At 48.8% G+C, this 26,316-nt stretch overlaps 1 long non-coding RNA gene across 1 annotated transcript in view; it reads left to right on the forward strand.

The window, feature by feature from the left end:
• LOC139083300 (uncharacterized) overlaps positions 1–21,940 on the forward strand; it is a 32,392-nt gene extending 10,452 nt beyond the window's left edge. Inside the window, exons 2-3 of the long non-coding RNA XR_011539916.1 lie at positions 6,944–7,146; positions 21,828–21,940. This is a non-coding gene — a long non-coding RNA (uncharacterized lncRNA). The remainder of the gene's footprint in view (positions 1–6,943; positions 7,147–21,827) is intronic.
• Positions 21,941–26,316: the final 4,376 nt, after the last annotated feature.

Consider the following 26,316-nt stretch of genomic DNA (forward strand, 5'->3'; position numbering starts at 1 on the left):
TTACTGACTGAGGTGGAAGCTACGAGATGAGGCGTGGCCTTGGAAATGTTGCATCTGAGGTCCCTTTGAGACGTCTCTGTGAAAACGTGAATAGGTTAGTTGGAAGTACCATTTTGGAGTTCTGGGTTGAGGTCGGGCCCCATCGTTCACCCTTTCCTGTATCCACACCGACTGCCCTGTGGCTGTTCAGTTCCTCCTTGAGAGGCAGAGTAAACTCTCCCAACTCTTGACTGGAGGCTCAGCTCTCTTCCATTAAAAAAACCCCCAATCCTTCTCAACCTCCTCCCCACCCCCAGCTACATTCACCTTATCCTCTTCCTCTCATGCATGGTTCAGACTCCTCCAAATTTGCTGCTCCACGATGAGGCTCTTCAAATACAATTCCTTAAGTTCAGCTCGTTGAGTATATCTCCTCTCCATCTTTAGCCCTATGGTACTAAACAAATAAGTATCTGTTCCCTATACCTAATGTTCACTGGTGGGACAGACATGGGATAACTATGATAGGTATTCCTCTAAAACAGGCGGAAATGGGAGGCTCAAAGCAAGGGTCCATAGCAATTCTGACATCCGGCTGGGCAAATGCTGAAAGATCCTTGATTAGGTCTCAAGGCCTGGAAATGATTTTTTATAGTGCTTGGCTCTGCCTTCTGGCCTCTTGGTTCCACCCTCTGAGTTATCCTTCCTTTTTTGTGAAAAGTAGTACGTGTTTGCAGTGGAGTAGTTTTCACAGCCTTATTCTTGCCAGTGGAATTTTTGGGGTCAAACTGGCTCTTTTCATTTACTATTATCTCTATCCCTTTGAGTTTAAGCTGGCAGCATTTTTGCTCATATAACTCTGTCAAAAACTTTGTGGGTCAAATGTGAATCTCATTGGGGTTTACCCTGTTAGACAGAAGCTATATTCACAAATCTCTTCTAGATGAGCCTTTAAGCTTTGTTTCTTCCTTTTTTGGGTTTAGTTTGCTGTTATTTTTAAATTTCTTGAAATGGAGACTTTGATAATTGACTTTCAGCTTTTCTTCTTTTATGTGCATTTAAACTTATAAAATTTTCCTCTGAGTGTGGCTTTAGCTTTAATTTCATAAGTTTTGATATGTTGTATTTTAATCATTTCAAAATATTTCTAATTTATGTTATTATTTCTTTTTGGCTCATAGATTATTTAGAAGAGTACTTGGAATTTTGAATTTTCCCCCAATTGTAGCTTAATTCCACTGTAGTCAGAAAACAGAGAATATAACCTGTGTGTTTTTAACTCTTTGAAATTGTTGAGATTTCAACATGTTGCTCAAATCTTCTATATATTTACTATATATTTAGTATATATATATTTTCCATTTATTATATTCTTATATATGTTTTTGTCTACTTATTCTGTCCATTTTAGATAGATATTTGATTGTGGATTCATCTGTTTTTTCCCTCTATTTGTATAAATATTTGCCTCATATATTTTAAACCCGTATTCTTAGGTGCATGTAAATTTGGAATTGTCATGTTTTCCTTGGATTGACCCTTTTATTATTATGAAATATCTTTATTAATGCTTCTGGCTTTTGAGTTTAATTTGATATTAGCATAACTTCAATAGCTTTTGTTTGGTTGGTGTTTGCATAGTATATCTTAAAAAAAAACCTTTTAACAGATGCACAGATCAATGGAACAGAGTTGAAAGCCCAGAAATAAACCCACACCTCTATGGACAACTAATCTCCAACAAAGAAGCCGAGAACATACAATGGAGAAAGGAAAGTCTCTTGAATAAATGGTGTTGGGAAAACTGGACAGCCACATGCAAATGAATGAAAGTAGAACATTATCTTAAGAAAAATTAACTCAAAATGAATTAAGGACTTGAATGTAAGACCTGAAATCATAAAAGTCCTAGAAGAAAATATAGGCAGCATGGTTTTTGACATCAGTCTTAGCAGTATCTTTTGGAATATGTTGTCTACTCAGGCAAGGGAAACAAAAGAAAGAATAAACAAATGAGACTATATGAGACTAAAAAGCTTCTTCTTGACAAAGGAAACCGTCAACAAAATGAAAAGACAACCCACCAACTGGGAGGAAATATTTGCAAATGATATATCTGACAAGCGGTTAATTTCAAAAAATATATAAAGAACTCATACAGCTCAACAACAACAACAAAATGAACAACCTGATCAAAAAATTGGCACAGGATATGAACAGACATTTTTCCAAAGAAGATATACAGATGGCCAACAAACACATGAAATGATGTTCAACATCACTAATTATTAGGGAAATGAAAATCAAAACTACAAGGAGATATCACCTCACACCTATCAGAATGACTATAATTAACAAGACAAGAAATAACAAGTGTTGGAGAAGATGTGGAGAAAGGGCAATCCTCATACACTGCTGGTGGGAATGCAAATTTGTGCAGCCACTATGGAAAACAGTATGGAGATTTCTCAAAAAAATTAAAAATATAAATACCATATGATCTAGCTTTTCCGCTATTGGGCATTTATCCAAAGAACATGAAATCAATAATTCAAAAAGATTTATGCATCCCTGTGTTCATTGCAGCATTATTCACAATAGCTAAGATTGTAGAAGCAACCCAAGTGCCCATAGACAGATGAATGATAAAGAAGATGTGGCATGTATATATATATATATATATATATATATATATATATATATATATAATGGAATACTACTTAACCATGAAAAAAGACAAAATTGTGCCATTTGTGACAACATGGATGGACACTGAGGGTATTATGCCAAGTGAAATAAGTCTGACAGAGAACGGCAAATACCATAGGATTTCACTCATATGTGGAAAATAAATAAACAAGCACATAGATAAGGAGAACAGATTGGTGGTTACCAGAGGGGAAGGGGGTTGGGGAGGGTGAAAGGGGTAAAAGGGCACATATGTATGGTGATGGATGAAAAGTAGACTATTGGTGGTGAACACGATGCAGTCTATACACAAACTGAAACGTAATAATGTACACCTGAAATTTACACAATGTTATAAGACAATTTGACCTCAATAAAATAATTTAAAAACTCCTTTTACTAGAAGGAAAAAAAAGATTGAATAGCACAAGCAGAGGCACTCACAACTAGAATATACAACTATGTACTGGGGGCTTTGGAGAGAAGAAGAAGAAGAAAAAAAGATTGGCAACAGTTGTTAGCACAGGTGCCAACCTTTTAAAAAGTGCTTAAAAAAATCTTTTTACTTTCACATTCTCTGTATCCTTTTATTTAAGGTATGACTCTTGTAAAGGTCGTAGAGTTAAACCTTGTGTTTTTATTCAATTTGATAATTTGTCTTTTACTTGATATGTTTAGTAAATTTACATTTATTATAATTGCTGATATATTTGGGCTTAAATCTACCTACCACTTTGTTATTTTTTCTTTGTTCACATGTTAAATGTTCCTTATCCCAAATTTCTCTTAAAACAATTTTCTGTATTTATTTCTGTATTTAATTTTCTACTGACTTATCTTCCAGTTCTCTAATTCTCTCTTCAGCTATATATAATCTGCTTTTACAGTCATATGTTGAGTTCTTTTTATTTACTTATTTTGAAAGATTAATTCTCTCTTTTCTATTTTTCAATGAGGTATAGTTTATATATGGTAAATGGTACAAATCCCAAGTGTTCATTTAGCCTGATGAATTGTTATACACACACACATCTAAATCTATCTATATCTATCTCCATATCCAAATAATTATCACCCATATCAGGATGTTTTAAGTTCCAAGCACCCCAAAGTCTTCCTAATACACCTTGCATTTGATGTTTCCCTCAAAGATAACCAATTTTTTTGACCTCTATCAGCATGTTTTAGTTTTGTTTATTTTTGAATTTCCTATAAATGGATCCCATGGTCTATACTCTTTTGCATCTGAGTTGTTTACCGAACATTATGTCTGAGATTCATCCATGCTGTTTTGTGTAGCAGTATTTTTTAAAAAATTGCTATGTAGCAATCCATTATGTGAATATATTACATTTTATTTATTCATTCTACTGTTAATGGACTTTTGAATTTTTTCCACAATATTATTCTCTTGTGATTTTTTTTCTCTTGGTCTTGTGTCCAGTGTGTCTGGTAATTTTTTTTTTGTTTTTGTTCATAATTATTAGTTTTGTTTTTTTTTAAAGATTGGCACCTGAGCTAACATCTGTTACCAATCTTCTTTTTTTTTTCTTCTTCTCCTCAAAGCCCCCCAGTACGTAGTTGTATATTCTAGTTGTAGGTCCTTCTGGTTCTGCTATGTGGGATGCCACCCCAGCATGGCCTGATGAGCAGTGCTAGGTCTGTGCCCAGGATCTGAACCAGTGAAACTCTGGGCCGCCAAAGCAGAGTGAGCAAACTTAACCACTCGGCCACAGGGCTGGCCGTGTGTCTGGTAATTTTTGGTAGAATGTTGGGCATTGTAATCAGAACTTATTGTGGCTCTAAGTTGTGTTATTTTCCTCTAAAGAGAGTTTACTTTTTTATGACAGGCTGTTAGATTAGGGGCAGATCAATCTAATTCAAACAGGTAGTGAGCTGCCTGGAGATGATTTCCAGCCTTGGTGAGGCCACGTCTATTTCTGGGTCATCGTTGTTCACAGATGGTGCTCCTTGGTGCCCCCTGAGCTCTAATTACTCCATAGCATAGTGAGAACACCCAGAGCTCTGCTTGGCTTTCCAGACTCTTGACTTTTGTTTTCTCCAGGGCCCGTCAGCCTCTGGGCCACCATTGGCAGGTCAGCAATCACTGTGGGGAGATAAGTGACTCAGAGTGTTGGGCTTCACTTCTGTTCATTTCCCTTGTCCCTTAAGGTCCTCAGGTTTTGGCTGACTTGGTAGTCTTGAACTCCAGTTTTCGTTCTTTCCCCATCCCTGTGAGATTGATGAAACTGCTTAACTTCTCTCACTCATAGTGGCCACTTTCTGCTTGGCTTCTAATCTTCTTGAATCCATGCTGCTTAGGAATTTTCAAATATCTGGAGGGCAGGAGCAGCACTTATGTCAGATTCACCTCAGTCAGTCTCCTTCTCCTTGGGATCTCCATGTTTTATCCAGCTTTTCTTGTTATTTTCGGCAGAGAGTTTTAGGTCTGATACAACCTGTTCTATCATGCCAGAAGCAGATTGATGAAATGATTCCAGATCACTTGTTTCAGTAGCCATTTGCATTTTATCAGTTGGATTTTAGATTTGGATTTCATAATTGTCCTGTGAAGTAGTTAGCAGAATTATCATCCCTAGTTTACTGATGGGGGACACTGAGGCCCAGAGGGGTAAAGCGGTTGATGGAGTTTCCATAGCCAGTTCATGGCAGACCCTCTTCTTTAACCCTTACTCAGCACTGAAGTCCTCTTGCACTGTACCTGACACCATCTGATGGAATCCAAACTGTGCTCAGGGAACAGGAAAAGCAGTAACTGAAGAAGGGGAACCTGGTGGGCGGTGGTTCAGTCGCTGAGTTAAGAGGAGAACACTCAGTGAAATTTGCTATAAACTAATGCCATGTGGATGCAATTATTTTCACTCTAAGTGGCCGGGAAGTCCCAGCAGCAAATAAGCCTGCTCCGTGTACAGGGAATGGGGCCATCAGCACCTCCTCTGAGCAGAGGCCCCGGAGCAAGCAGAGCTGCACAGCCCAGCCCCCGGGGAGCAGAGGTTCAGGAGCTGTGGGACGCCCTCTGGTGCTTGGCTGCTTCAGGAACGCCGCTTCAAATGCAAAGGGCAGCACTGCGGGGGGGCGGGAATCATGGCCTTTTCTAGTCTGATTTAGACGGCTGGCAAACTCATTTCACAAGCAGAATACCGTGTGGTCCACCTTTCCTGAGAGGAGTGCCAACACTGCCCCACGGGTGAGGAAATTGAGGCTCTGCAAGGCTGTGATGCCCCCAAGACGCAGAGCCTGGGCCTGGGCCACCCCGAGCGTCCTTCTGTGGGCCCGGCTCCGTCTCAGGGAGGGCCACTCAGGGAAGGACTCCGTTTGTTGTCGTTGTACCTCTGAGGGGAAGTGGCCCTCCTCAGGCGGCTTCCTGGGCGTCCTCTTGACTTTGCTTGTTCTAGGGTGGTGTGAAGCCTGGAGGATCTGGAGGCTGACACGGAGCTGGCACCCGGGGAGTGTTTGAGGAGAGCATGGAGAATGGGTGGCCAGCTTGTACCTGGTGTGACTGCCTGATGGAGCCTCCTCTGACCTTTCCTCATGCTGACTGCCTTAGTGCATCTGCTGGGGATGGGGTGATCATCTCGGGACAGGCGGCCTTAGGTTCCCTGGTCACCATTCCTTGCTCCGAGTCCCCTCAGCTCTGGGCTTCGTGAGTTTCTGTGAGTCTGTGTGTGACCTCCTGGGAACTGCTCCCTCAGCTCCCTTGGCACATGGTACCAAGGCCACCAGGGATCCTGTGAGGGAGACCAGGTGGCGTGGTTCCACTCAGACAGTCACTTTTCACACCCCTCACGGAAGCACTCCAGTCCCCACCAGGGAGCCAGGAAGCTCCGAGTGTTCTCTGTGGGGGAGGATGGAGGAGTCACACTTCCACGGCCTCACCAGCGGTTCCCGGAGCCCCTCAAAGGCCAATCACACCCCCTGCCTCACACCTCAGGCTCCTGGGGTAGGGTGTGCCATATTCCGTATTCCTTCCGTAATGCTTAGGTATCCTTTCTCCTCAGTGATGTGTCCTTTTAAATAGAAATGTGGACATTTGAGATCTATTTCCTCAAATTACCTCTTGTTATGGACTGAATTGTGCCCCCCAAAATTCCTATGTTGAAGCCTAGCCCCCAATACGGCTGTATTTGGAGATGGGGCCTCCAGGGGGGTAATTAAGGTTAAATGAGGTCATAACGGTGGGGCCCTCATCTGATAGGACTGGGGTCCTTATAAGAAGAGGAAGAGATTCCAGAGATCTCTCTCTTTGTGCACACAGAGGAAAGGCCACCTGAGGACACAGCGAGGAGGTGGCCGTCTACGAGCCAGGAGGAGAGGCCTCACCAGAAACCAACCCTGACGGCACCTCCATCTTGCACTTTTGACCCCCAGAACTGTGAGAAATGGAACTTTCCTGGCTCCTTAAAAACACTTCCTGTCTTGTGAAGCACGTCAAGTCCACTGCCTACAGAGTCTCTCCAGGTGAGCAGAATGAAGCAGGGCTTCAGCTGTCATGCCTGCACACGCACACCACACACACACCCCACGCACACACACACCCAACACACCACACATCTCACAGCCCCCCCACACCACATCACACACACACCCACACACAACCTTCCCATGCACCCCCATGTGCACACACCACATCCTCAAGCACACGTGCCCATCCAGCCCCACGTGTGTGTCCCCACAGCTGTGGCTTGGCGTGTGTGTTTGGGATATGGTTATGATTAGTGACTGAGGATTTGCTTCCATTTTGGGGATCACAGGTGTGGAGACTGGACTGCTCAGGCTCCCTCCGCGGGCACCACTGACCACCACCTGGTCTCTCTCGCTCACCTTTCTGAGCGCAGGAAGCACTCACCACCGTGGGCCTTGGCAAAGTCGAGGGAGGTGGAGTGCTCATAGATTCCTTCCTGGGCTGGGGCCATTTGTCTGTTCCTTCATTCAGTCCTTCCTGTAGCGGGTTGAATTGTGACCCCCTCCAAAGGGCTTGTTGAAGTCCTAACCCCTGGTACCTGGGAGTGTGGCTTTATTTGGAAATAGGGTCTTTACGGATGTAAATAAGTTAAGATGAGGTCATACTGGAATAAGGTTGGCCCTAAATCCAATGACTGGTCTCCTTAAAAGAGGAAGGAGAGGGAGGTTTGGATGAAGAGACTCAGAGGAGACCCAGAGGGAAGAAGGCCGGCGAAGATGGAGGCGGAGACTGACCCAACGCAGCTATGAGGGAGGCCAAGGATTGTTGGCAGCCCCCGGAAGTTGGAGAGGGCCCGGGATCAGATTCTCTCGCAGAGACTCCAGAGGCAACCAACTTTGCCAGAGCCTTGATTTTAGCCTTCTGGCCTCCTGAACTGGGAGAGAATAGATTTCTGTCGTTTTAAGCCCCCTGGGTCGTGGCAGCCTGGGAAACAAATACTATTCCAGAAGCATTTCTTGAGACCCCGCTAAATAGCAACCACTGCTCTGGGTGCTGGGCGAATATTACAGACCTGGTCCTGCCCTCCTGGGACTTTCAACCCGGTGAGCTGCAAAAAGATAAGAAGATGGAAAGTAAAAGTATCTCGCTGGTTGTCACGTGGACCCCAGAGGAGGGGGCTCCACCACGTGCCCATGTGGATTCTGGCTTACTTGGTGCTGTGTTCCAGGGACCATGCATCTTGTGAGGAGAGGATTTTTCCAGAACAACCCCAAGGATGGGGAAGGGTGGACAGATGGCTGCCTGTGCAAAGACCCAGAGGGGTGAAAGGGCATGGTTTAGGGTTCAAGTTTAATGAATATCATCCTGGATACACTGAATCAACTTTCAAATGGCACTGGCTCCCTGGTGCTGCTCGGGAGGCTGGTTTATGTTCGAGGACCCCCTGGCCTTGCCGCCCTCGGCCATGCCTCTGCGTTGTACCTCGACCCGCACATTCCGGCATCTTTCCAAAAGCTGCTTCTAATTAGCCTCACCTTTGGCCCATGTGGCTGGAGGCCTGAGGTGGAGTCCACATTCTCATGAAGTGTTCCGAGTTATTCAAAAGCTGGACAGGCTGCCCTTCGTTCATAGTTTGGACGTGTTTTTGTGTTCTGGGAATCGTCAGTCTTGACAAACTTCTGCTTCCCGTCTGCCGCTGCCCTCCCCCAGGCCAGTGACTCCCCCTGCCCAGAAAGTCCTGGATGCAGGGCTGGTGACCTCAGCCCACGTGGCTCCTGTCACGAGCCTCGCTCCAGTCCAGTCTCACTGGAGCCCTGGCGACTGTGTGCGGTTACTAACCGTTTTCGAGAGAATATGACTTTCCGCTCATCCTGACTCCTCCTTGGCAGGGCCTATTCCCCAGGCGGTAACTTTCAGAACTGTTCTGGTTCCTCTCAAAGGAAAAACTCATCAACTTCCAGCAGTGTTTTCTAGAAGGACTTTGAAATGAGGAACTCCTCTGCCCTGGGGTTGACACCCATCTGAATGGCGGGACCCTTCCTGGCTGATCCATGGCATGATGGGAATTGTGTAGATGCGGGAGTGTTGGAATGTTCTCTGATTCCAACATCCTCTGTCTGTGCTCCTTGGTGGGACCGGGAAGAGTGTGAATAAGGAACGAAAGAATGATGGGTGGACAGGTGAGGGAATGAAACGTCTTCAAAGACTCTGACCAGGCGCTTTGGGGATGACTGTAGATGGACGGCTGGGCTTTTTGAAGCTTCTCCACTATGTTCTCATAGCCCGAAGCCTCGCTTTGACTAACCTTCTCCAAAGGCCCCCACCCCTCCAGCTGCACTGGGGGATTTAAAAAATATGCTGACTCGGGGGACCCAAGTGTAAGTGATGAGGTGTGGCCAGGCTCTCAGAGCTCCCTGCACCCTCCAGAAAACAGGAATGACCCACTGGAGGGCACCCGCCTGGTGTTGATCTTGGGCCCTGTCCTCACAACACGCAGCCAGGAAGGCGGAAGGCCCAGGCAACCTGGTCCTCTGTCATGTTCCCGCCCAGGCCTCCTGACTTGCACGTGAGCCCGTCCTCAGCCTGCTCCCAGGCCCTGTGTCTGACCTCTGGGCTAGCTCACCTTCAGGATACTTGAGCCCTCTTTCTTTTGGGCAGGATGTATTTCCCTATATTTTCTGCCTCCTCTGCCCTCTGCAGTCACCTGGTCTGACATTCGTGGTTGGGCGAACATTGGTGTCTGCCAGGCTCTGCTCTAGGCACTGGGATGTGCCAGGCCCTCAGGGAGCCCAAAGGCTGGTGGGGATGCTGAAGTGGCGAATTTGCCCTGGTGTCTGATGTCTGCGTGATCCGGGGCTGTTATTCTGCGGGGCTGGCAGCTGGCAGACAGGACCTCCTCTGCTCCGTCAGCTTGTCCTGAACTGACACCTGGGGCCTGGACGAATCCTAGTCTGTGTCTGTCAGAGGAAGGGAGGCAGCCCCCACCTCCGGGAGCTCTCCAGGGGCTCCGCGAGCACCCCCCGGCAGCCCCAGGGCCTCCCCAAGGAATCTGTGGGACTGTGGCACAACCCAAGGGCACTTTGGACCACCAGCAATGAGCCTGCCAGAATGGAGAAGGTCCCAGTCTCCCTGAGCTTGCAGCCCCCATGGGGTGTCCCCTCCCCACTCATGGGGCCTGGCTGGGCCATCATCACCTCGAGCGCTTGTATCCACTGCAGATCTGCCCACTTGAAGCTCCTTGGGGTATTTATTCATTTGTACCTTGGAAGTTGGCTTTCTGTGGTTTGTGTGTGTGTGTACGTGTGTGTGTGTGACACTCTGATAAAGAACAGAAAAGTGGTTTCGAAGAAGTGAAAACAGCTGAATATAAAACTTCGAATGTGACTTCAGTGCTTCCAGAGCAGTGCTTCTCAACTGGGGCGACTTTGCCCCGCTGGGGACGGTGGCCCTGGCTGCAGGTGATTTTGGTTGCCACAACTGCAGAGGTTGCATGCAGTGTGTGGGGCCAGGGGTGCTGTTCAAGGTCCTGCAATATACAGGACAGCCCTCAATGAGGAATGACCTGCCCAAATGTCAACAGTGTCACTGCTGAGAAGTCTGGGCTAGAGTGTGACACTTTGGAAATAGGTGGTGGGGATCTTGGGGAAGCTGATTGCCTTTTTTCTCCTTGGTTTCTCTCTAAAGAGCAGATGACGTCACCGGAGATCTCCTTGTTTGGAAGTGCGCATCCACACTAGGGAGGGCACAAGCCTTCTTTTGGGGCCCTCCGTCCTGTCCCCACTACCAACCATCCACAGAGAGTGGGACACGGTACCAGGCCTCCTCCCCAGGGAGCAGCACTTCGGAGGCACAGAGGGTGGAGCCCTTGTGCCACGGACATGCCTTCTTTGGCTGGCCTCCTTGGGTTCTCTTTTCTCTTGGCATTGCTCCTCTCTCTGGGAGCCCGGGCTGCTGGTGTGGAACGGCAAGCCAGGCCTTCTGCTCCATTGCGCCCAAAATGGCCTGGGACAGACTTAGGGGACTTCTGCTCTTGCCTTATGTATAAACCACATTTTCTAGTTTCTGTGTCTGATGTTTTGACATCTGGGACCTTGTTGACTCGGGAGAGACTGCCCCTTCCAGGTTAGTCAATTCTAGCAAGCTCTTCGCTGGGGAGCATGGCTCTGATGGTTGATCAGGAGCCTCTGCCCCAAGCTGGCCTGCTTTAGCTGGGCTCTTACGCTGTGAGACACACTAACCCTGTCCCCTCCCTAATCTGCCAGCCAGGCATCAGACAGCTAGTGACAGCCCCTACAGAGCCCACTCAACTTATTCAATCCAGCCAGTCCTAATCTGGTCGGCCCCTTACCCTGTCTCGCCCATTCCTTCCTTCCAAACCTCAATAAAGACATTCCCATAATTCCTCTCACTCACTCTCTCTCTCTGCCTGCGGCTGACCTTGGTCCCACGTGGAGTGATATGCCCCCTTTCTCTTGGGAACTCTGAGTAATAAACTATCTTTTCAATGGCAATCACCTCCTGATCTGTGGGCCTCACCATACCTGAGTAAAGCCAAAATCCTAGTACATTTCGATACAGCTTATGGAGGAACGTTCTCTTGTGTCATGGTGCTTTTCTCCTGAGCTTACTTGTACCTCTCTCTTCTCACCATCCTTCCTTCCTTCTTTCCACCCACTCATCCATCCATCCATCCACCATCCATCTGTCCATCCATCCACCCACCCATCCACCCATCCATCCATCCATCCATCCATCCACCCATCCATCCATCTGCAACTCTATACTGGGTGTGTGCTGGGCACTGTGCTAGGCCCTGGATTCAGCAGAAAACAAGGTAGGCCAGGTCCTCTCCTCAGGAGCTTATGTTCTAGGACCCCCTGGTGCCCCTGTGGAACCCAACCACCTCACAGCAGATCTCAGTGGGTGAATGGCCACGCAGCCCCTGGATAGCAATGAGCGTGCATTTGTCTAGCCTGTTTTCAGTGTCTGAAGGCCCTCTGGGGACCAGTAGGGTGGGGGCCACAGTGGGAGGTGGTCCCAATGACTGCCACCTCATAGACGTAGCTCACATTTGGAGAAGTGATTTTCTGGACGTGACAGGAAATCTGACATTTTGATTCTCCAGGTTTCAGATGCCAGGACAGACTCAGAGAGCTTTATCTTGAGGATGAGCAGAAAGAGCCAGAGTGGAGGAGGGGCAGACGGGGGATGCAGCAAGAGCTGAAACCCTGCAGCACCATCCTATCCCTGCGTTTCTGCCCTCTCCCCGGTCTCTAGTCCATCACACATCTCTTGAGTGTGTGTTTTCTTGTGACTTTGCGACTCACTTTCTCCTCCTCGGATTGGGTGCTCTCTATTTCTGGGGTTTGAGGGAGGATAGATTGGCCCTCCCTCCCCTCCAGATTCTGAAGCAATTGAGAAATAGACAAAGGCATCAGATACAGATCAATATATCAATCTCATCACTGGTAAAGATGGACTGGAGAAACCATTTGGGCATTCTGGTTCTTCCCATTGGGACGGCTGTAGAGGCCCGTGGAGCAGAGGGCCTGCCCTGGTGGCAGGGAGGAGAGAGACAGGGACTGGGACCAAAGGGTAGAGCACAGTTGATGCCATGGGCTGAGGCTGGCTCTGGGACAAGGAAGGGATGGTCACCCTGCAGCTGATGTGGGGGCCTCAGTCAACCCTGCTTCTGAATGGAACCTTTACCCCTAGGGGCCCACGCTGCCATGTGGCCCAGGCCCCTCCCCTTCTCCTAGGAGGGGCGGAGTTTTCACCCATGCTGGAGACCTCCATTATCGCCTGCCTGTGCCCAGGAGTCTCCCAGCTCCACGTCCCCAGAGCACCTCACCCTCCAGGGCCCATGCACCGAAAACTGAAAACTCAAGTGGAAAACAAATCTCTAAGATGCCCCTTCCCCACCCAAACCTGGAGTCTTCCTGGGTTCCTGGCACCGTCACCCCATCATCAGCCCCTGACAATTTCACCTGCAAACCCCACCCACCCAGATCCTGCTCCCCACTCCTCCAGGCTGCGTGGTCTGTCACTGGTTCCTCTTGACCTGGCCAATCTCTTCTGAAACCAAAGCACAAGTCAGATGATGTCACCCTTCTGCCTAGAAGCCTGCCGGGATCCCTGTGACCCTGAGGGTGGAACCCAGCCTCCTGCCCCCACCGACAAAGCCCTGCCTGCCTCTCCACCCTGACCTGCCCCCTTGCTCCCTGGGCTTCAGCCACGTGACCTTCCCATGCCCCAAACTCACCACGATGCCAGTGACCAGGAGCTTAAAGCAAGAGACGAGGATGGCATGCTTTCCCTTCCCCCAGAGCCTCATGCCTTCGGCCTCACTGTCCGCTTGAAATCCTGTTCTAGATGCCAGAAAATGAGCATCAGTCTCCTCTTTTAAATTCCTGTTTTACCGTCCTGACTTTACCCCTCAGCCCCACCCACCATGGGGGTAAAAAGCTTATGAAGATGGTTCTTAAAATACACCTTGTTAATGGGTCAAAGCCTCTCTCAGGGATGCTGGGCTATTGAGGCTGGGGGTTCAGCCAACTCCAGGGGCTCCAGCCAAAGGACCCTTCTCCAGCCCCATCTGTTTGTGAGCCTCCGTCTCTCCTGCAGGCCCAGGATTCTGAGCAGGGCGAGACCCAGCTGACAGAGAGGCAGGAAGGGGTCGCCCCGCCTGTCAGAGGAGGCCGGTCCTGGCAGGGCGAGGGGCCTCTCAGCAGGTGACAGTGCTTCTGGCCAGAGGGAGGGCTTCTTTGCTGCGAGCACTTGGTTACTCTGGGGCCTCCAAAACCAGCTCTGGGTACAGGAGGTCCCCAAGACCGCCCTCAGGCTCAGTGATTCACTAGAAGGACTCGCAGGATTCAGAAAAGGCTGTTATGCTCAGGGCTGTGGTTTATTACAACGAAAGCAGACAGACTCAAATCAGCAAAGAGTGACGTCCAGGAGAGACCAGACCAAGTTTCCAGGTGTCCCTCTCAGTGGAGTCACGCAGTCACGCTTAATTTCCCCAGCATGGATGCGGGACAACACGGGTGAAGTGTTGCCACTCAGGGAAGCTCGCTCGAGTGCTGGTGTCCAGTGCTATTAGTGGGGGTCAGTCATGTAAGCATCCCATGACCCTGTGACTGACCTCAGCTGCTCAGCCACCAGTCTCCCGAGAAAGACAGGCATTCACCATAGATCACATTGTTGGCATGAGCCATCTGGTCACCTGGTACAAGCTCTGGTCGTTCCACTCCATACTCATCTGCTTCTTTCATCTCCTACTTCTGAAATCTTGTCTTCAGACCCCGTCCGCCATCCAGCCTGGGATGCTTCAAGATTTAGCAGCCGTTCTCAGCTTGCCTCTAAAAGTTCAGATTCATTTTGGCCCCCTTTCCCCTGTCTGCTGTCTGAATTCAAGAGTTTTGGAAACTGATTGCCTTTCTGATGGTAAGGCAGGCATCTTGTTTTGGACACAGGCCAGCTTGTCATTGGGGGAACCACTAACTGGGCTCACCCAAGACCCTGGACTCTTTCTCTTTCCCACAAGGCCTCATGCCCTCCAGGTTCCCACGTCCCAAGACTGCCTCTCCCCGTGATTACCCTGGAATCCCATTAGGACACCTGTGTCTCCCATGTTCCCCTTCCTACTCTTGACTGTGGGGCATTGACTCTGGCTTGTTCTTCCATTCTTGTCCTTCATTTGGACTATGATTCCACCTCCCCACCACAGTGGTACCTGCACCACTGTCCCTCACTACCTATGGGGGATTGGTTCCAGGATCTCCCTCTGATACCCAAATCCATGGATACTCAAATCTCTTATACAAAATGGAGTAGTATTTGCGTATAACCTAAATAATCCTTTTGTATACTTTAAATCATCTTTAGATTACTTATAATACATAATACAATGTAAATGCTGTGTAAATAGTCGTTATACTGTATGTTTAGGGAATAATGACGAGAAAGAAAAGTCTGTGCAACTTCAGTGCATATGCAACCATCTTAGGCCTTTCAAACTGCAGTTGGTTGAATCCATGGGTGTGGAACCCATGGCTATGGAGGGCCGACTGCACTCAGTCTGACCATGCCCTGCACCCCTACCTTGGCCTCAACTGAGGGGTCCATGAACTTACAGTCAGGTCAAGCTCAACAAGGTCAGAGAGGAACTGCTGGTAGTAATGATTGGTTAATACAAGGCTCAGGCAGGAGAGAGGATGGTATGGAGCCCAAAGTCTCCTTTGTGTGGTTCACCATTCATTGCCCAGCCAGGCTCAGCATCTTAGGGAGGGGGCAATTTCAGGTCACCCCAGTCTCGTGTTTCCCAGGTGACATTCAGCAAGAGGCATACGGTTTCCCATCTGGTTGCAAGAGGTGATGGAAAGGACAGCCCACTACTGGGAAAGCAATGGGCTGCCTCCCCTGGGAAAGAGGGGCTGGATGAGCCCCTAGGGTGCAGATTTTGACCCTTAGTACAGTGTGGGTGGGAGCACTGCTGTACTGGATGCAATGGTTCAGGTGGGGCTGACCAGGTCCCTCTCTGCTAAACTGAATCAAGGATAGAAACCTTACCTCTCTTTATGTCCCCTGACTATAGCCCATTTATAATGTCATTGTTTTAAATATTTCCTCTAAATATATTTAGTACCACATCGCATGGTGTTATAATTTCATTTCACACATCAAAAATAATTTAGAAAATTCGAGAGGAGAAGGAAAGCCTACTGTAATTCTGCATATCTTTTTCTTGTATGTGTCTTTCTTCCTTTCTGGTGCTCCCAATTTCCTTCTTTTGCTGTCTCCTTTCTGTTTGGAGATCTCCCTCAGTCGTTCTTTAGGGCAGGTCTGCTGGTGACAAATTCCCGTAGTTGTCCTTCATCTAAGAATATTTGATTTCCCCTCCGTTTCTGGAGGATATTTTCTTGTTTTTTTCTCTGTAGTAAGATGTTATTTTTCTCTGGCTCCTTTCAAGATCTCTTCCTTGTCTTGAGTTTTCAGACATTTATTATTATGTGTCTTGGCACAGATTTCTTTGGGTTTGTCCTGATTGGATGTTGTTAAGCTTCTTGGATCTGGAGGTTTATGTCTTTTACCAAATTGGTGAAATTTTCAGCCATTATACCTTTGAGTATTTTTCAGTCCCTTCCCATTTTCTCCTCTCCTTCTGGGACTCTGATGACATAAACAGTTAACATTTTGTTATAGTTCCACAGGTCTCCGAGACCCTTTATTAACATCTTTTTCAGGACATCTTCTGTCCATGTTCAGTTTGGATGATGTCTGTTGTTCTGTCTCCTGGTTCACTGAGTCTTTCTTCTATCCTATCCATTCTGCTGTTGAGCTTATCCACTGAGCTTTACATTTCAGTCATTGAACTTCTTAGTCCTTAAATTTCCATTTAAAATATATATATTCTACTTCTTAGTTGAGACTTTCTATTTCCTTGCTGAGGCTTTCATTATTTTTCATTTGTTTCAATCGTATTTGTAATTGCTTGTTGAAGCATTTTTATCATGGTTGCTTTAAAATCTTTGTCCGATAATTCCAGTGGTCTCTGCCATCTCATTGTTGACATCTATTGATTGTCTTTTTTCACTTAGTTTGAGGTCTTCTTGGTTCTTGGTATGATGAGTGATTTTCGGTTGAAGCTTGTGGCACCGCTCTGGCAGGGAAGGGGTGCTCCCTCTTTACTGTGCTGGAAGTGGAAATCGGGGCTCCCCACTCAGCCTTTCCTGTCATGATGAAGGAGGGGCCAGTTTTCTCTGTGATGTTTGGCTGGTGCAGAGCTGTTATGGTCTAAAATTCTTCTGTTCTGCTAGGCTGTCTCTTTTCTGATCCTTTGACTAGAGAGAGCAGACTTTTGTTGGGGTTTCACCCATTGACCTTCCTGGGTTCCAACTTTGTTCAACTCCCAATCTGCAACATATGAGGCAAAGGAAAAGCCAGGGAAGCCCCCATTGTGTCATCGCTTGGGTCCTGGGGTCTCTAGCTGGTCTACCGTCTTCTCTCCACCTTTCCTGTGTTTTTTTTTGTTTGTTTTCTGTATAGTGTCCAGGGTTTTTAGCTGTACTTCGAGGGAGAAATAGGGAAAAGTAGACCCACTTCATCTTCCTGGAAGCAGAGGAACATGAGTTCCTTCTATAATCAGAAAAAATAAAATGCAATAGTATTTCGTCAAGCGCAACAAGTTAATTGGGTTGAAGAGATTAGAGAATGAACAGAAGGCTGCCTTCAAGCTGAAATAAATCTTCCAAGTGAAAACTCAAGGGGCCGGTCGTAACAGAACTGGATAATAAAATCACTCTTTTGCTCATAAATTTTTCTATTTAAATATTTTGACCAGAATTGCCAGTGAAGTTTTGTATGTTTACATTCACTCGTGACAAAGGAAGGTGGATGCCAGAAGGGGTCACAGCCCTGTGTAGTCCATAAAATTAATACCTGGGAAATTGGACTTTTGCTTCCCCATTCTTATTTTTCTCAGCTTTTAGCTAAAACAATGATTATTTTTCCTACCAGAAGTCCTTCCCGTAAGGTCTACTTAAGTGTTTGAGCAGATCGGGAAAGCAGCAGAGGGGGGCACACGGGCGATTTGAGCCTGTGACCACGCCTGCTGGCTCCTCTCCCCACTTCTTTAACCCAGACCACTGCTCCCTCGGAAAGGAGAGCAAGGATGAGGTTTCCAGATTCAAAAGGAGGTTGAGAAACGACCTTACCCATTTTATGGCATTTCCTTCTGGGCGGCACCTGAGGGGAGAGTTAGCGTGTTCTGAGGACAGAATGGGAAGGCGACCAGACCCGTCATGCCCCGAGTCCCTGCCTCTCTTCACGCTCCAGCGGTCTCCCCTAAGCCCCTCCATTCCTGTCTGCGACACAGCCCCTACCTACGGGGTGGAGAGAAGGAGTCTTGTTTGTTCTCTTCTCATTATTGAGATCACAGGAACAACTAGCATCACTTGGCTCTAAGGGACAATGGTCTAGTTTGGGTTCTTGGATGCTCTCGCTACATTCATTCATTCCTTCATTTGTTCATTCCTCAAACACGTACAGAGTGTAGACCAAGTCTGTGAACCTGGCTGATAGTCTTCACAAGGCTCTGATCGTACCTCTGGTGATGCTTCATGGCTGCCCACTTAATATTCACACAGCGGGGCTTTTCGTGGCGTGGTGGTCAAAGGGAGGCAGAGACTGGACGTAGTGACGTGAAAAGGCCAGGCGAGCACCTGCTTGCACCGGGCTCTTCCAGGGAGCATGGCTTCGTTCATGTGCACAGTCGTCACCTCTCAGTGTGACAATAGTCACACCGCTTCTTTCAAAACCGGCAAAGCAGGTGCCTGGACATACCGCCCACCTCCCTGCCACGTGTATATAAATCGAAGAACTAGGTTGTATTTCTCTTTGAAAGATGTCCTCTTTCACTTCCTCCTCCGTCGCCTTCTGTCTCCTCCAAGATGAACAAATGCAGACATGTGGATTATATTCCATTTCCTTCCATCCTTCTTTGCAACTATATGCTTAAAAACCCAATAAACTAGGGGAAAAAAATGAATCACCCTGAACCCTGGTTGTAATTTCTACTCTGCCACCAGCCAGCTGTGCCACCTTGGGAAAGTCACTCACCTTTCCTGAGCTTCAGTTTCCTGACTGTCACAATGGAAGGGGTGGGTCCTATGGCAGCCCATCAAAAGGGCACTTAGTTTGGGCATCAGTTCAAATCTTGTTCTTTTCGCTAGGACTCAGATTGAAAAGTTAGAAGCACCCTTTTCTTGTGCATAGAATACTTTTTGATCGCTTAGATGCACTTCAAACAGGCTGCAAGCACATTGGCTCCTACTGCTCCAAAAGGAGGCATGGGAACCAGCAAAGCCAGAGCTGTCCGTTCTGCTTGGGAGGCGTAAGATGTCTAGATGGAAGGTGCTAGAACTTGTGCCTGAGGAGTGTTCTTACCAGCTGCTCTCTCTCAGGAAATGTTCTCTTCTTCTCCACTTACATATCTCATTCCTGGGGCCATCTGATCTTAGCAAGGAGGACCCTCAAATAAGACGAGTCTTATTGACGTAGTCGATTCCTGATCTTGAGATATCGAGAGGCTTGTTTCTTATTCAGAAACAAACTAAACACGTGCACTTTGATCTCTGAGGGCAAATGGGGGCCGCACAGGATGGTGTGACCCCAAAGTGCCAGGTCCCTTACTATTTACGTGGGTCTCCCTGGTGGCAGCGTGGGAGGAGGCTCTGGAGGGAGGGGAGATGGGCGGACTGCCGTAGTCCGGGTGAGGGCTGGCGAGGGTTTGGTTAGGGCACCACAAGAGAGGTGGGTGGGAGATTTGAGAAACATTTAGAAGCCGAGTGAGCAGGACTTGGAGACTGGCTGAGTGAGGGGCTGAGAGGGGTTGAGGATGAGGGGCTTCTAGTCTGGATGGCAAGGCAGATGAGAAGACTGAGACAGAGGCTGCTGGTGAGGAGCAGGTCTGGGGTGCGACGGAGGGGTGCAATCCGGGCCTGCTGGAGCAATGGGAGAGCGGCCGAGGATGAGCACCGGGGCTGTCCCTGCGAGGGGCACCAGCTGCAGCCTTGCTGGACGTGGGTCTTTGGCACCAGGCCCACCCAGGCTGATGTTCAGTTTAGGGGGTTTCTGGCTTTCTGGACCAAGTCACTGGCCAAGGCAGCTGTTCTCGGTTGAGTTGGTGAGGCCACTGCTCAGGAGGATGCAGATGAGCAGTGAATGGGACGGTCTAAGACAGTGCTGGACACCACACATGCAATGTGGGCTACTGCCTCTGTTAGCTAATTCCACTTGTTTCTTTTTCTTTTTCTCTTTGGTGAGGAAGATTGGCCTTGAGCTAACATCTGTTGCCAATGTTCCTCTTTTTGCTTGAGGAAGATTGTTGCTGAGCTAACATCTGTGCTGATCTTCCTCTATTTTGTTTGTGGGTCACTGCCACAGTGTGGCTTGATGAGTGCTGTGTGGGTCCATACCTGGGATTTGAACGCATGAACTCTGGGCTGCCGAAGCGAAGTGCGTGAACTTAACCACTATGCCACTGGGCCAGCCCCTCTTTTTCCGTTTTTTTTAATGTGGCCACTAGAAAATTTAACGTTGCATCTATGCCACATTAAAACAGTAAAAAGAAACAGGTGATATTCATTTTAATAATATATTTTATTTATTTATTTATTTATTTTATTTATTAAGAAATTTGTTGTTGTTGAGGAAGACTGGCCCTGAACTAACACCTGTTGCCAATCTTCCTCTTTTTGCTTGAGGAAGAGTGGCCCTGAGCTAACATCTGTGCCCATCTTCCTCTATTTTATATGTGGGATGCTGCCACAGCACGGCTTCATGAGTAGTGTAGGTCCATGCCTAGGATCCAAACCTGTGAACCTGGGCCACCAAAGCAGAACGTGCCGAACTTAACCACTATGCCACCGGGCTGGCCCCAAAACATATTTTATTTAACCCATTTTCTTTAAAATATTATTTCAACTTGTTATCAGTATAAAAATTATCAATGAAATATTGCATGTCCTCTTTTTGTACCTAGTCTTTGACACCAGTGTGTGTTTGACACTTACTGCACATCTCAATGGCCTCATGTGGACAGTGGCCCCCCTATTGGACAGCACAGGTCTAAGAGGCAGGATGGGGCCGGGCACGGAGCTTGGTGCTTAGGTGGCTCTGTGGGATAGTCAGGTCCCCATGAAGGGAGGGAGGGTCTCCCCTGGGTGGATTCTTGTCTCTCTCAAAGAAGAGCTGGTGGACAGGAAGATGCGTGGTAGGACTTTGCATCTGACTGGGAGGGGCCTCCTCCTGGTCTTTTTGGCTACAGGGTCATATTTCCTCAAACATACCCTCATTCTCTGGGGAGGATGGCAGAACACAAGGGAGCCACTTCAATGACCGCCAGAGCCCATGGCTCCACAAGGAGCCGCTCCCCATCAGGATGGGGCTCCTGGACGAGGGTTCTGGCACATGGTCTGTGGCTCTGGTCAGCGTGTTTTGGGAAGAACATGCATGGCCCTTCACTCCTGCAGGGAGCAGAGAAGGTCTGGTTAGTTATGAAGGTGGAGTCAGGCTGAAGGCCCACTTTCAGGGATGGAATTTCCACTCCCCCAAATAAAGACACTTGGACTCTTTCTGTAAGTCGTTAACTCCCAACACCACCAACTTCTGCAATGCTGGTGGATGTCTGAATATCTCATTTTGACCGTTCCTATGTAGTAATCAAAAATTGCTATTTTTCTACAAAAACCCAGGAATAGACCGACTGTCAGCTAGGTAGCACTGGTAATCTCACGTTTCGTCTTTAAATACTGGTTGTGTTTTTCTTGGTGAGCCATCTCTCTAAAGCCTGGCTCCCTGCAAACCCTACTTGCAAGTCAAATTTCTTTACTCAATGCTTTGTCTCTATGTTCCTTTGGCATAATCGGGGCAGAACAACGATGAACGTCATAGTCTGATGGGGTGGCCAGCACAGTGGGACACACAGGAGGGGACCTGACCGCATGAGAGTGCCTGGCCCTTGTGGGCCTGGACAAGTCCTGGGAACCAGGAATGAGGTGGCCTCGCTGTCCTTCTGGGATGTGGAACACTCCCAAGCCCAGGCCCACCTCGGGGACCTCGGGGTCAGCTCCTTGCCGGACAGAGGCTGTGGCAGGAGGGCCGGCCTGGGAGGTGGGAGCATCCTGCAGAGGCCCCCGGGGCACGGTGAATGGGCCGTTTGTGTGTTCTGAACGTCCAGGATCACAGGAATGCAGCCCAGTCCCACAGCAGAGGAAGGAACGGAGCTGAGAGCCGAGAAATCCTAATAAAGCACCACTCCCGGGAACCCGCTTCAATGAATCACTGCTAAGGTAATAATAACCCTTCTGGCAAATGCGTTTTCTCCGCGCCAAGCCAAAACATATCCCGTCCGACAAAGGGCCCTGTGACCGGCGGTGGGGCAGGCCCGCCAAGCGGAGGTTCTCGAAGGTCTTAAATTCTGTTCTTCTCGCAGGGCTGGGCCTGACGAGGAATTTAGAGGACTCCGCTGCTTCATGAAACGTTCTGGGGCTGTATTTACTTAACAGATATGTGTATTTATAGGGGTTCTACTCAGAACGGAAAATAAACTTTAAAAAATATCTTTATATCAATCTCATTTATAGTTTCAGATTAAGTGACTTTTTTGGGCCAAGAGAATTGAAAGTACTCTGAAGAATGCCATGTTGGCAGCCCCAGTAGGATGAGGATATTGGAAGAGTTATGGATCATTTTCTCCCTGTTAAACTCAGCTCTGTGCCCTAGGGTAGCTACTGGCTGGTGGAAGGGCCAAGGGCTTATAAAATTGGCCCCCCCTCTTTTGCACGCGCCCAGCTCAGATTTGAGGCGTGTCTAACAGCCCTGGGGTGGGAGGGGTGCTCCTCCAGCCAGCCGACGGGCTCCCAGCCACGCTCCTCTGCTGCAGGGGAGGCCTGCCTGGAGGCCGTTCTGATAGTCACGGTGGTGCCACACACGCCCCTCTCTTTCCCGAGTCAAACCAACCGGGTGTCACCTTGAGGACCTCCCTCTCCTCCCCGGCTTCGGCTCCTTTACTTTTAAAATTAGAGGAAGGGCTATTTCACAGCAAGTGTGAAGCCCCCACTGCCACTGCCACCTCCCATGCCCGGGACAAACACTGTGGATCCGTTATGACACCGCCTTCTTGGAGGACAGACGCGCCTCGGGGTCTCCCTTGACAGACCACCATAGGCCACCGGCTCAACCAGTCAGCAGACAAAGCCTATTGGCCACCAGGACACTGGGTCATTCATTCCTTTGTCCACACAGTCACACTTTTATGACTTCTTTACTGTACGCTCAGTTCTGCGGGGGTGAAAGGTCACACACGGATTCTAGCCTCAGGTGGTCTGTTAAGTTAGAGCGTGTTAGAAGTCAGAAGGCAATATGTGAAGAAGTTTCAGATTAGCAAAGCATGCCATTGTAGTGTTTATATCTCCTGGGCGCTTATCAAAAGCAATAAAATGGTGGGCAGAGTGTTATCACTCACTTATTTATTTAACAAATATCTCTTGTTTGCCTAAGATGTGCAAGGCCCTCTTCTGGGCTTGGTAAGAAACATGAGTGTGGATTAAGTGTGGATGGTGCTGACCCCGAGGGTGTGTGTGCATCTCTGCGTGCGCGTGTGTATCCATGCTCATGTGCGTGTGGGGTACAGGTTGGGAGCAGATCATGTATGGAGCTCCATCAGGTGTCAGCTGGACCCCAGGCCGGGGTCCTCACCTGCTTTTTCTCATTGAAAGCTGGTAGTCTATCAGCCCTGGTTTCCAGAAGAGGAAACTGAGGCACAGAGAGGTTAAATAATTCCCCTGTGGTCATGTGGAAAGTGGCTGGCAGAGCCAAGATACAGCCCCATGTTACTTTGATTCCAAAGCTGGGACCTCTTCCACCTCACCCATTTATAAATAACCTCAGTGTGCGCCATTTCATCACAAGGAGTGCCATGGAAGCTGCCATCCTGTGTTGTGTGTTTCAGAGAAGGAGAGAGGGGTGTGGACCATCTGGGGTCTCCCAGGATGGGGGGTGTGGGTGGCAGAGGCCATCTTAGGTTTTGTAAAGCATGTCCTGGATGCTGGGGCTGCTGTGGGTGTCTGGAGTTGGGGTGGGGGAGGTTTGCAAGCACAGGGACTGCTGGGGAGGATGGCAGACCCTACTCCACTCCCACGGCGGTGCTCCTGAGGGTGGCCTGTGGTCCACGTGCTCCCCTGGGCGTTGGGGCTCAGGGTTGGGGGTTATTACAGGCAATGCTGCTCAGAGGCGGGCAGAAACACTGCTCAGATCTTCCTAATGTGTCCATCACTTCTTACGCTTGGTGGTGTTTATCAATTGCTGCTTAAAAAGAAACGCAGGTGGTCCAGCTACTCAACCACAATATAAAATACACGGAGGAGGGCATGGCATTAGCCTTGAAAACGGGAGTGTGTGTGTGTGTCTGTATAGTGTGTATAGTCTATCTACACGTACGTACATACATCTATGATTTAAGTTTTCTCATAGTAATTGCAATGCCTAGAAAATTTCATAAACATAGAAAATATAGAGAAGAAAATGTCAACCCACCATGTGAGCGACACTGTGACTATTTGATGGGTGTTCTTCCAGCCTCTGTGGCATGCACGCGTCATGCAGTTGTGTCCTGGGGGGCCCTGCGGTCCGGGTGCTGGGCTTCTCCCCTACCCTCTGAGAGCCAGGGGTCCGAGGATGTCCGGGGCTCTCCCGGGCAGATCTGCAAACTGCCAGTCGCCCAGGAGCACATTGCTTGTTCTCTGCACAGCCCACAACTGCTGAGGCCGCTCCACTCCTTTGCCCCTGGGTCTGGCACCCTCTGTCCCCGTCTCCTTGGTGGCCCTCTGTCATCGCCTCACTCTCTCAATGTGCTGGCCGGCAGCGGGCCCCAACAGAGGTGCATTTCCTCCGCATTCAGGGTGGATCCCGGGTCGCAGAGCTTCGCTAGCTATAATTTGCAGGCCTCAGTGCCAAATGAAAGCACAGAGCCCCTTGTTCAAAGAGCAGGAAAAAAGCTTTTCCTGTGGTTTCTCTCTTGACCTGTCATGGTGTTTTTATTTGCTATTTAACTTTGTGCAAGTGCAGACCCTCCCAGGAGCTGGGGCCCACCCTGTGACTTGGCACCAGCCCCCGACCCTGCCCCCGCCTGCCCCCAGCCCTCCCACGCAGGTCGCTGGGCCGGAGAGGTGGCATGCTCCATTGTCCCATCAAACTTCATCGACAAAACACAGATTTAAAGGAAATTTGGAAGAATCTCAAGACAGTGACGGCAGAGCATTGACCATCAAGTGCAGGGCCCCTTCTGAGCATGGCGTGCTGTGTGACTTTCCTGGTCACATACCAAGGGACGTGGCCCAGTGGCTGAGGAGGGACACTGCCACGCAGAACTCAGGTCATCGGAGTGACACCCCCTTTGGGCCCAAATACTGGTGTGGGCTCAGGCCTCAGACCTGGAGGGAGGACCCCGAGGCCCCTTGCAAGGTAGGCTTCCATCATCGACCTGAGCAAGCCCGCTCAAACACGGTGCCCGAGAAAAACCGATTTCTCTAAAACACGTGGGTTTCCCTGCTGATCATTTTATTCTGCTATTCTGTCCTTTTATTACCTTTTCAAAAAAAATCACTTTGCAAAACTGTGGAGTACAATTCTGGAATGGAGAGTGAATGAAGTTTGATGTAAATCTCTCACTTGGTCGGCAGACAGTCGCGTTATTCTTGCTTGTCATCTGCAGTGGGAATTGGAAATACGTGATGGTTGCGAATGGTTAACCCCAGGGGTCAGACACTTTCTGTGTCAGAGGGGTCCTCCTGCTCAACCTACTATATTTAAAAGACCCGAGAGAGAGCTGCCCTGGGAGGCGGCCAGTCGGATCCCAGGACCTGCAGGGTCATCCCAAAGCCGTTTAAGGAAAACGCCCGGGGCGCACCTCGCTCCTGGGAGGAGAGCGGCCGACAGCACGAGGGACACACAGATAGGAAACACCTGCTCTCGGTGTGCCGAGACTGGCCAGGCATTGTTTTATATTTGTGTGTTTTCCTTTCAGTTCATTCAAACTCAATATAGTGGTGAAATTAAGTACATCATCAACCTACAGCCACCAAACCAAATACATAAATGGTAGGATTTAAAAAATATGTCACGGTGGGGTGAGTCTGGCCTCCGGCCAGCCTGGGCTCGCGTACAATGGGGGCAGTGTGTGCTCCGACCCTGCGAGGGCCCCAAGACCACAGGCAGCAGGGCGAGTTTCCACCCCGGGTGGCCCGGCCCAGGGATCAAGTCTGAGGAAGGCTCTGAGTGGGACCCAAGGGAGCAAGAGGGCTGTGGAGGGTTCTAACCTGCAGACGTGAGCCCCCCAAGCCTGCTGTCGTCAAGGGGCGCGGGGTGAGCAATGCGGTGTGGGGAGCAGGCAGCCGGGACCTGGACGGGGAAGGTGTGGAAATCTGACACAAATGCAAATGTTTTACCTTCTAAATCACCTTGGTCTTCGCAGTGGAAATTCATCCTGAACTTCCCACCTCAAATGTCTCCTGGGGGGAGCAGGGGAGCCCGGGCTGCTTCTCGCTTTCCAGACTCACAAGTCGTAATTCTTTCTCCCTGCTGTGGCCGCTCACAGGCTGAGTTCCGAACGCGCTGCTGAGATGGTGTGCAAATCCCCGAGAATATCCTGGGACCTTCCACCTCCGCCG

Source organism: Equus przewalskii, chromosome 5 (genome assembly GCF_037783145.1).
Source record: "Equus przewalskii isolate Varuska chromosome 5, EquPr2, whole genome shotgun sequence".
NCBI lineage: Eukaryota > Metazoa > Chordata > Mammalia > Perissodactyla > Equidae > Equus > Equus przewalskii.